Source organism: Capra hircus, chromosome 14 (assembly GCF_001704415.2).
Source record: "Capra hircus breed San Clemente chromosome 14, ASM170441v1, whole genome shotgun sequence".
NCBI classification, from domain to species: Eukaryota; Metazoa; Chordata; class Mammalia; order Artiodactyla; family Bovidae; genus Capra; species Capra hircus.
In genome coordinates this window covers 9,549,208-9,561,476 of record NC_030821.1, presented here as the reverse complement: position 1 = coordinate 9,561,476, position 12,269 = coordinate 9,549,208, and positions in this window count along the sequence as shown.

Genomic DNA, 12,269 nt, shown 5'->3' with positions numbered 1-12,269 from the left:
GGCCTCCTTTTAAGCCCTTTACAAATATGGAATCACGTAACCCTCATAAAAACACTGAGGTTGGTGCTATTATTTTTTTTTAATTTTCTATATGAGAAAACCAAAACAGAGATATTAACCAATGTGCTTAAAATCACACTGCTAGAGGAAGTTTGGCCTTCTTTGTCCCAATTTTTATTAAAATGAAGAATGAGCAGTGTCTCCATTCTGTGCTGTAGAATGTGTGTGTGTGCATATTCAGTCACTCAGTCATCTCCGGCTATTTTATATATAGTAGTGTGCATCAGTTCCAGTCTTTCAATTTATCCCTCCCTCCCTATTTGTTAATTTTAAACTCGTATCTTTATGAGACTGAGAACAGCTATTTAGCTAACTGAATAACTGGAAAATGGTATAACGCATGGCTCAGTTTTTCCGAAAACAGAAGACACAAAACCAGTCACGTCTCTGTCTGCATCCGTCTCAGTGGCGCTGACCTCTGTCCTCTTTCCTCATCTTGTTCACCTTCTATTCCCGTTTCCTGACGGCATCCTCCCCACCCCCACTCTAAAACCATCACTTGTGTCCGGAAAGCCTTATGAATTATCTTCCACTGGACAGAGTTAGTTTTAGGTCCATTAATACTTTGAGTATTGGCTAACATGTTTGTCTGATCTTTCATTTGAATGCATTTCCCTAATATTGAATCCCTAAATTGTTTTAAATTCTCCATTAGGATCATTTGTGGTATTTAAAAATGTATGAAGGTTTGATGCCTCTTGATGTGAACCTGTCAGTCACTGCCAATGACTGCAGTCAGAGGCTCTGGTGATGAGGATATGAACCACTGCTGGACATAAGTAGAGGACTGTAGAGTCTTCAAGGGCATGAGTGATATTAACATGTGTCTAATTTAATGCTTTTATCAGCTAATTCTATTTTCTATCCAGACTGTATTGTTTTCTTTCAGGTTAGTGAATTGATGGGATAAAATGAAGAAGCAAGATAAGAAACAAAATCTTCTAAGCATCACTCTACCAACTTCTGAAATGCACACTAGAAATGAGCTTAAAAAGATGTTTAACACATTAAAAATAAATTACTGAGACAAATTTTCAAAAGACTATTTTTCTTCCAAATAAATCCATAGTATAGTCTGCTTTTAAGAAACATCCAGAACAACTCAATAAGAAGAGAGGTAGCAGTGATTCAGAAGCATTCAGAAGTCTATTCTGAAACTCAAATGATGAGCCATGCTGGGCAGTCAGTTACTTCACTCTTATTTTGATTATAACCACGGAGAACCAGACTGGACCAATTCAACAATCTGTGACATTTGTCAAATTTTCTCTGAAGGGAAAAGAAAAAAAAACAAAAAAAGTCTAGGTCTTTCCACTGCAGTTTGAGACCAAAATCTTTGAAGGCTGTTTATTTCTCCCTAAATAAAGCAATTCTGTCGGTAGCAATTTGATGGTCATGATTGCTGAGGGAAGTTTACTGATGCAAAGTGTTTGGATTATACTAAAGTCTGAGGCCTTTGTTTGGGGATGAATGGTTCAGGTCATGGTCAGTGAAAGACATCAACATGCGTGGATCAAGCAAATAACTGTCACAGTCAAGAACACATGCAGCTAAATTAAATGTATCATATGCTAAAATATATCACTTACTTAGCATTTATATTTCAAGTAGGTATTATTTACATTAATTTGGGTGGCTTCAGTAGTTGCTACTGTTACAACACCTGCGGACATATTTCTGTGAGTAAATATTATTTTGAAACTTAGATATCACATTTCTAATGTGAGTGTAGTGATTCTGTATTACTTTTAAATCAGATGGTGAGTTAGAATAATTAAATCAAGGCGTTAAAATAATGTGCACGAAAAATGTCCTTTTTGTATTATTAATTTTTTCACCCTCAAGAAATAATTTCTGAGATTGTCTTTACCTGATGGAAAAACAAAGTTAGGTTGGCTGGGAGCTCAGAAGAATTCAATGAACTCAGACAAGGGAAGACATCATGATTCCTGATCCTCACTGATACTGGCCAGCAAAGGACACACCCTCCCTATTTCTCTCATTTTGAGGAGAGACACTTCAGTGGGCACAATACAGCTCTCAACCATAGGTTCAGGGTATTATACTCCACAGCAGGGCTCCTTTTCATCCTGTAGGAAAATAGGCCTCCATTATAACCCTCAACTCTCTGTGAGAACACAGTTAAAGGCTGAATTAAGCTATTGCCCACAATTGCAAAAAATTGGATACAACGTCTTTCCGTTCCTTTTGAAGACATAATGACAATACATAGGCTTTCTTGAAGTGGAACAAATGTACTCAGCAGGCTGATGGGAGCATAAATCTGTCTGCGACAACTGTAATAGAGTTACGCAGGCTGCTGCTTGTTAATCAAGAGTTTAAGTCTTAGCTGAATAATCAGATTCTGTTGATTTTTGTTTTTTGAAGATCACTTCAAGCTAGTTTTCTCCCACAGATCTGACAGTGCTCATCTCCTGTTTCTTTTTTACCTTTCCTCGTGTTTGCTCATCTTTAATGTAAATGTACCTTATGGATTGTTGAACTTTCTAGAGACTCCTGCTGTGTTGATTAATTGCTAATGAATGCTAATGAAGGAGTGAGGTGAATCTACACTATGATGTCTTTAAGGGATGATTGATTAGATTTAGCACTAGTTGTCAGGAGAGTACTTACCACGAGAACAAGTCCATAAATATGCGCAGAGTGGTGGGTAGTCTCCCTCTGTGCCTTTGGCCTTTCAAGTTCCTGGGTTCATGGAATCAAAGAGAAGACTAATCCTTTAGCTTTTGTAACTGAAATTAGTTTTCTTGTTAAAAAACAGTAATTTCACTGATAGGTTTTAATGAAAAATTGACAATCAATAGATATTTAATTGTTAAAATATTGACAGATTTTTTAAAGGATAAAAGTAATCCTAGTAAAAAATGGGTTTTATCAAATATGTTTGGAATTCATGTAGCTAAATAATAAATTAACTGACTGCAAGCAAGATGGTGCACTGTTATTGTTCATAATTATTTGTGTCTTGGTTCATCTAGAAAATGTACTGAAGTTCTAAAATCAGACTCTATGATTCTAATGAATTTGATTTTAAAAGTCAATTCCTATTCTTTTTCCATTTATGACACAGTTTTAAACTTCCTTGATCTACTTGGTGGAAAAAAGTACCTCTTTGAGCCCCTCTCTCCTGCTAAAGCAGCCCTGGAACAAACAAAAAATAGTTCAAGAGAGCTGGATAATGTTGGAATTTGGGGAAGGGCAACTGAATTATAATGCACTCCTTTCCCACCAGGTTTGTGAATTAGTTGAGACACAAGATAAAGCATTTCAGAAGAAAATCTATTTTAGAAAATTTAAAAATTGCTTATATATATATGAATATATATATATATATCAGTTATTTACCAGCAAAAATATTTTTATTCATAAACAGCAAAGGATTATAACTTGGATAGACAAGGTATAGCAAATGCCATAGACAAGTCCAATAAACTTATTTATTCATACAGCTAATGTTAGAGAATATGATTTAGGTTTGCAGCAGCAATAGGTGTGATAGTGTAAGGATCAGACACAGTCTCAGGCTCAGGTAGCATTGAGGACTCATGGACTTCTTCAAATGGGGCCTATCTTATATTTCTTACATGAGAGAGAAGTCCAGGAGAAAACCTATTCCCTGTAGGCAGGTATTGCCTGAATAATAAATGGGCAGGAAGGGCTAAGACATGCATATGCAATTCATCTCCCAAACCTACAATCAAATAAGCCAGATTCCTCACCCAAGAGAGACTAAAGGAAAATATCAAAAGAAAGAAGAGAGTGAAATCCCCTTCACATAGAAAGAAATATTTGGAGGATATTTTGGGGAAAAATATTGCTCCCAATTATGAAAAAAGTTGATTTGATCTACCTCAAGTCAACAAAAATCCATTAAAAAATAAAAAAGAACATGCCAAATATTACTATAAAAAGAGAACAGCTTATCATGAAGAGTGGTGATGAGACATCAGTTTTAAGAAGCATCGTATTAAATCAAGCCGGAGTTCAGAAATATATACACTTAAAAATTATTTCTTGAGAAATGTGTCAAGATAAATATTTAAAAAATATTTAAAAGTTATAGATTAGTGTTATCTTCTGGAGGAGGAAATGGCAATCCACTCCAGTACTCCTGCCTGGAGAATCCCCTGGACAGAGGAGCCTGCTGGGTTACAGTCCATGGGGTCGCAGAGTGGGACAGGACTGAGCGACTGACACACACAAGTGCTATCTATATGATAACCGTAGATACAGTATATATATTTCTAGTTGACTGGATACTAACGTTTGGATTCAAACATAGCTCGCTGATGCCTTTCTTCATGTAGTTATTTTAGCCTTGTGTTTTGTTGTCTTATACTATCAAATAGTATATAAAGAATAATATTCCATTGTTATAGGTACTGCAATTTCTGTATCCATTTATCTGTAGATGGACAGATAGGTACCGCTTCCATGCCCTAGATACTGTAAAAAGTGTTGCAATGAATATCTGGGTACATGGGTCTCTTTCAGTTATGGCTTTCTTGACATGCTATGTGCCCAATGCACATGGAATCTAGAAAGATGGTCCTGATGAACCTATTTGCAGGACAATGGTGGAGAGAGACACATACAGAACAGATTTGTGGACACAGTGAGGGAAGGAGAGGGTGGGACGAATTGAAGCAATGACATGGAAACATGTATTACCATACGTAAGATGGATACAAATGAGAATTTGCTGTGTGACACAGGGAACTCAACCTGATGCTCTGTGACAACCTGCAGGGGTGGGAAATGGTGGGAGATGAGAGGGGGTTCAGGAGGGAGGGCACACGTGTATACTCCTGGCTGATTCACATGGATATGTTGCAGAGGCCAACACAGTATTGTAAAGCAATTATCCTACAGTTAAAAAAAAAAGGTACACAAGATATTAACATTTCTTGTTAAAAATTAAACAAAGATCATTCAATGTAGAGCTGCATACTATTTTGATGATTAGATTGAGTCAGTTTTAAAATCAAATGTTTCTAAAAGTTTTACCAAGGAAGTATTTCTAAACTTTTTATCATGAGTTATTACATATTCTGTACTTAGTTGCTTAATCATGTTGCTTCAAAAGATGTAGAATATAAGTTTTGGCTGTTTCATTTGTTTATAAAGATTATAGAGTTGGATAATAAAACTGAGCTATTGCTTGATGTAAGGAAAATGCGTAAAATATTAATAACTTTAAGTTCATTTTTAAATCTATATTTCATACTATTTTATGAGAATATATTATTTTATTTCTGCTATTTTCTTTTTCAAGGTCTTTAATATGGCTTGCTTTATTATTTTATCTGTTTTCTAACATTTTTATTCACAGATCATAGAATAAGTCAATTCCTCCACAGTACTGCAGGGATGTGAAAATGTAATTGCCTTAATGTTAACATTATGTTGTAGGCAAGCATTTGAATGATAACTGAATATTTCTTTATGGATTATTAATTGAGTTATCTTTTCTTAATGTTTTAAAGATAAGATAGGTTGTGCCTTAAGTTAAGGCTTTATATCCTATAAGTTTTCCTATCTTATTGAATTGATCAACTTATGTGTGTGCTTGCGTGTATGTGTTTTATTTTGCCATCTGAGCGTGTGTCTATTTCTTAAGATATACCATGTTACTCTTTTTCTATAGCACTTGCAGAGTAGGACAGAGTTAATCAATAGATAGTTGAATCTTTATCCAGCTCATGTAGTATGGCCTTTTGATTCTGCATAGTTTCAAATAATATGTTCAAAAAGTTTGCATGAACACAATATATTTGCTTTTTAGTCTTCCTTTTCAGACGTATGTCTTGAAAAAGGTTAGATACTATACACCTTCACAAATTTAGGACGGCCATACCTTAAAATAAAAGTAAATAACTAAAACTTCGATTCTCTTTCACTAAGTTAATTACTTTTTCTTGACTAGAGGGAATGCTTTAGTACATCACGCTAGTCTTTTTCTATCATCTTGATGCAGTTTTTCTGCAAATATTCTACTGCAACCCAATACATGTTTTTCTTTGCTTTAAATTCCTTCTTGGACATTGACAAAGACTTTGTCTACTATGATAGAAACCAGTGAAAGTTGTTTGCATCCTTTTACGTCTTAACCTTAAATAGCTTTAATATTTTCTTTTGTCTTGACTTTAGAATTCCATCTGTAATTGCATTGTTCCATCTCTGCAATATTCCTAAATCCATCATGAAACACTAATATGGACAGCACTCTCAAGGGAAAAATAAAACTCTTTCTTGTGAGTTAGGTTCTTGTCATGTGTGAGTATCCAAATTTAATTATTAGTGTAAATTCATGCGTGCCTGCTGAGTCGCTAAGTCATGTCCAACTCTTTGTGACCCCATGGACTGTTGTCTGCAAGACACTTCTGTCCATGGGATTTTACAGGCAAAAAACTTGAAGCAGTTTGCCATTTCCTACTCCAGGGGATCTTCCTGACCCAGGGATCAAACTCACATCTCCTGTATCTCCTGCGTCGGCAGGCAAATTCTTTACCATTGAGCCACCTGGGAAGCCCCGTATCTCTAAAAACTTTGGCGTCACATCTGCCAAAGTATATATTAAATAATTGCACAGGGAAAGAGAATTAACAAGTGTAGGCAACAGTTTCTCTTGGGTGAGAGCTGAAACTCAGAGCTAATGATGTGAAGAAACTCTCAGTGGTAGAAATCATTTAGTTCTAGCAAGAACAGAAAACTGATACTTAATTTTATATTCCAGAACTTGACAAGGTGGAATTTAGAGGCGTGCTTTATGAAAGAATTTATTGTAGTTATAGACAGAGGAGAGAAAGAAGAAAGGAGGCTACTAATTAGCAGTCTCTATCTTTGGCTTTTAAAATTTTTATTATAATGTGTCTCATTGTGGGTCTCTTTGAGTTCATCTCATTTAAAGTGTGTTGAGTTTCTTTGTGTTTTTATTCAGTTATTTTTAATTAAAAAGCATGTCTCTGCCATATACTTTTGTCTTCAAAGGATTTCATTTCAAAAATGGGGAACTCAAGTTTAGCAATTTTCAGTGACTTGACCATAGTTTATAAAACTAGTGTTGTAAGGAGATAAGATATACACATTTGAAAGCTTGTTTTGGAGTTATCTACTGGGCCTTATTTTCAAAATCACTGCAGATGTTGACTGCAGCCATGCAATTAAAAGATGTTTGCTCCTTGGAAGGAAAGCTATGACCAACCTAGACAGCCTATTAAAAAGCAGAGACATTACTTTGACAACAAAGATCTGTCTAGTCAAAGCTATGGTTTTTCCAGTAGTCATGTATGAATGTGAGAGCTGGACTAGAAAGAAAGCTGAGTGCCAAAATGTTGATGCTTTTAAACTGGTGTTGGAGAAGACTCTTGAGAGTCCCTTGGACAGCAAGGAGATCCAACTAGTCCATCCTAAAGGAAATCAGTCCTGACTATTCATTGGAAGGACTGATGCTGAAGCTGAAGGTCCAATACTTTGGTCACCTGATGATGCTGGGAAAGATTGAAGGCAGGAGGAGAAGGAGACGACAGAGATGAGATGGTTGGATGGCATCGGCGACTCAATGGACATGAGTTTGAGCAAGCTCCCAGAGTTGGTGATGGATAAAGAAGCCTGGCATGCTGCAGTCCATGGGGTCACAAAGAGTCGGACATGACTGAGAGACTGAACTGAACTATTCTCAAAGGCTTTATAATTAATGAGAAAAAATGATTATGGTACAACTTAAAAGAAACATGAGCAAAGATTACAGAAAGACTGTGTCTGATAGAAGTTTCTCCTCCTATGGTTGTCGTCACCCAGTGCTGTCTGACTCTGCAATCCCATGGACTACAGCATGCCCGTCCTCCCTGCCCTTCACCATCTCCTAAAGTCTGCCCAAGTTCAAGCCCATTGCATCGGTGATGCCATTCAGCCAACTCATCCGCTGACGCCCTCTTCTTATATCATCTTATCCACTTATACACCATCCCCAAATTAGAATTTGAATAACCACGGAAAAGAATCAGGAGTTCTGCTAATCCTATCTGCTATTTCCCTGTGTTAAGGAATTCAAAAGAAATTTAGCCCATTTGTTCTATTTTCAAAAAACTTTTCCTTAAAATTTTCATATATCTCATCCAAGATATAACCAAATGTGGTTGATCAAGCATCTTCATAAAATTATTCTCTGTGCAAACTGGAATTGGAATGACTCACGAAGGATTACATTTTTGTTAAACTTTTGTAATCAATTTGAAAGAGCAGTTAAATTTTTTTTTTTCTTTCCTCTTTTCAGGTGGTGCTAGTGGTAAAGAACTGACCTGCCAATGCAGATGTAGAGTCATGGGTTCAATTCCTGGGTCGGGAAGATCCCTGGAGGAGGGCATGGCAACCCACTCCAGAATTCTTGCCTAGAGAATCCCATGGACAGAAGGGGCTGGCGGACTATAATCCATAGCATCGCAAAGAGTTGGACATGACTGAAGTGACTTAAACACACACTCACATACATAATTTAACATTTTAACAATTTTAAATTTATAGTTTGTGGTATTAAAAAAAATTCTTATTATTTTGCAACCGTCACCACCAGAATTTTTTCTTCATCCCAGCTTAAATCTGCACTAGTGAAATACAAACTCTCCATGCACCTGGTAACAACTATTCTTTCTCTCTTTATAAATTTGATTATCCTAAGTATCTCTTGGAAGTGAGTTAGTGTAATATCTGCATGGCTTATTTCCCATAGCATGATATTTTCAAGGGTCACCTATGATGGTGGCGTGTGTCAGAATTTCACTCCTTTTTAAGACTGAATAATATTTCACTCCTTATGATGGTGGCATGTGTCAGAATTTCACTCCTTTTTAAGACTGAATAATATTCAGTTGTATGCATATACAGCATATTGTTTATTTGTCCTTTTATTGGTGGATGTTTGGGTTGTTTCCATCTTTTGGTTTCTGCAAATTATGCTGCTATAAATGTGGGTGTACATTTTGACCCCTTTAAAAAAAAAATGATGGCTTCCCTGGTGGCTCAGAGGTTAAAGCATCTGCCTGCAACGTGGGAGACCTGAGTTTGATCCCTGGGTCGGGAAGATCCCCTGGAGAAGGAAATGGCAACTCACTCCAGTATTCTTGCCTGGAGAATCCCATGGGCAGAGGAGCCTGGTGGGCTACAGTCCACGGGGTCGCAAAGAGTCGGACACGACTGAGTGACTTCACTTCACTTTCACTTTAAAAATGACATTTCTCTATGGAGTTCTCCTGTTTCCAGGTAAGTTGTTTCTCACTGTATTTTTTTCTCCCTAGGCAATCGATGCATACATTTTTCCCTTTAGGTCCATCTCTACCCTCTACTCTTGACCTTCTTATCCTGTCTTCCTTGCACCCACCTGCACCAAAAATAAACTCCTCGCAGTATCCACTTGACAAGCATGCAAGGCTATCTCACACACAGGTAGGACTTGCGACTTTGTTAGCAGTGAAACTTGGTTAACAAATTTATTTCTTCATTATCCTGCTTGTCACATTCTAGGGTGTTATTGTCCCAGACATCTCATTAACATCTCATTATTTTGCTCCTCCATATATTGTGTTTGTTTTTAGGTTTCTCTGAAATGCCCTGCTAACAAAACATCACCATGTGAATTGCCAAGAACTTTTACTCTGTACCATTGGAAATACATTTGCGATCTCCTAGGAAAGAATAGTTCAAGAGTTAGGGGCCTAAAATGCCAAGTGGAACAAATAAACTGTGCTTGAAGAAAAATGACCAATGAGTCCACATTAAATTTATCTTCTTTCTTAGCCTCTTGTTAATGCTTAATTGCTAGCAGACATGTAGGAGGATAAATTTCACAGCTATTGTACTGGCAGAAATGCAATTTGAATGACCAATTAATTATTAGTCTGTCATGATATTTAATTTAGATAAAGAAGCTCTTTAGTAAACTGTTGCTTTTCTGACACACAGTCAGAAATTACTTGTCTAAAAAATACACATTTCTGTTGAACCAAGGTCTAGTATACCTGTGCTCCTTTACTCATCAAAATAATGCAGGGCTAAATAAATATCTGAATTCTTTGTATAGCTTTAATAATAATGTCCGCAGAGGCCAAATAAGAGGATATGAATAGGAAACCCATCTCACACCATCACCTTGATGATCATTTACTACCCTCCCTCATTTTGACTTGTGACAACCTAGAAAAGACAACACTGGATCCTAACCTGGCCTACTCTTCTAGGTGCAACAATAGTGGATTTTAAAAGAAAGAAAATCCACGATTTCTCAACATCTGTATTTTCTGAGAAGTTGCTGCAACACTGTTGAGTTAAAACTGTCTAAGTCCAGCATTAGATCAGAAAGAGCCATCTACCATAGATGATGCTTTTCACATGCCTTTTCCTGGAGCTTTTGAAGAGTAAAGACCAGGTTCATGGCAACACTTGCTCTTCTGCAGCTGGGTGGGCTTTTTGGGAGAAGTGCACTTTAATACTCGAAGCAGCAGTCAAGAAAGATTCCTGCCAGAGCATTACTAAGAGTAGATTGACAGGAGAGCTCCTAAGCAATTTTCACACTCCAATCTGCCACCTTTGTCTCATGTAGATGCATTATAATTGTAGCTTTGAGGGATTTTATCCCTCAAGAGAAACAAATAGTTGCTAAAGACCATGTGATTAAAAAGAAATATACCATGGAGGTGGTAATTTGGTCTAGCCTCTCTGATTTCAGGTAGGTCAATGCCTAATATGGAAGACTGCTTTCTTATATCCTGCTTTTTGGATTATCCTGTCTTCATCTCACTGGTGATTGAGTAGCCTGTAGAAATCACATTTTGAAAATAAGAAAATGAAATTATTTTTATGCCATTTAGGTTGTTTCTATATAGCTTATAAAACTATAGTTTAGACCATTTGATAGAGGAGAAAGCAGGAAATCCTTTTCAATTATCTTTCCTAAAAGAATTGTGAGAATTATTGCAATTCCATTTCAATATCTTTGGTGATATCTATCAATTTAGAAATTACTTCTTTATTATTTTGTAATGTTCTTTATTGTGATAAAATTCACATAACGTTAAACATACTGATTTAACCATATTGAACTGTACATTTCATTGGCACCAAGTACATTATTATTGTACTTTATTCTGTACATTATTGTGTAACTCTCACCATCATTCATCTCTTGAATTTTTCACCTTTCTCAATCAAAACTCTGTCCCCATGAAACATTAACTCCTTAATACAGTCATTGATAATAGTCTAATAATAACTGTATTATTATGCCAAGTTTTATGGCAACCACTTGTACATGTACTTCCTCATTTTTAAGCCATACAAAATTTTAGGGAGCTCCTGAAAATCGAAGGGCTAAAATCTACCCAACTTCATAAACACTAAATGGACAAGCAAGATTTGGATGTAAATGACTTGAGTTGAGCCTTCTTAACCACTATGATTTATTGTTGATTAATTCCATATTGCTTCCCATAAAACAAACAATTTACAACTATTACAATAGATTTTGACTCTTCATTAAAGCGCTTACATGCTCTCATGGCTATTTCAGTCATTTTCTACTAAACATTTCTTTCTTTCCATTGAACCTGTATGCCTTGTACTTAAAAAACAAAAAACAAAAAAACTTTGCTTCCTTATGTCATATTTATCACCTCGTAAACGCTCCAAAGAAACCAAAGATTTCATATTTTAGCATTTTACATACCTAATGGCTTCAGAATATATAGAACTTCTATTTATAGAATGGGAATAGTGATAGGAAAATAAATTCATGAATTTATGAACACTGATTTTGTTTCATTCAAAATCAATTCATATTTTTGGTGAAATCTTTCTGTTTTCTTAATAAACTTGAATTAGTATACTACTTCCACAAGTAAAGCAAAATGAACATTTTTGCAAAGAAGACATGAATGACCAATAGACATGTGAAAAGATGTTCAACATTATAATCATCAGGGAAATACAATCAAAACCAGTGTGATACCACCTTACACCTGTTGGGATGGCTATTATCAAAAAGACAAAATGCAAGTGTTTGTGAAGATGTGAATAAAAGGGAACCATTGTGTGCTGTTGGTGCAAATGTAAACTGGTGCAGTCACCAAGGGAAATAGTACGCAGGTTCCTCAAAAAATCAAAACTAGAACTACCAGCAATTTCACTCCTGCGTATTC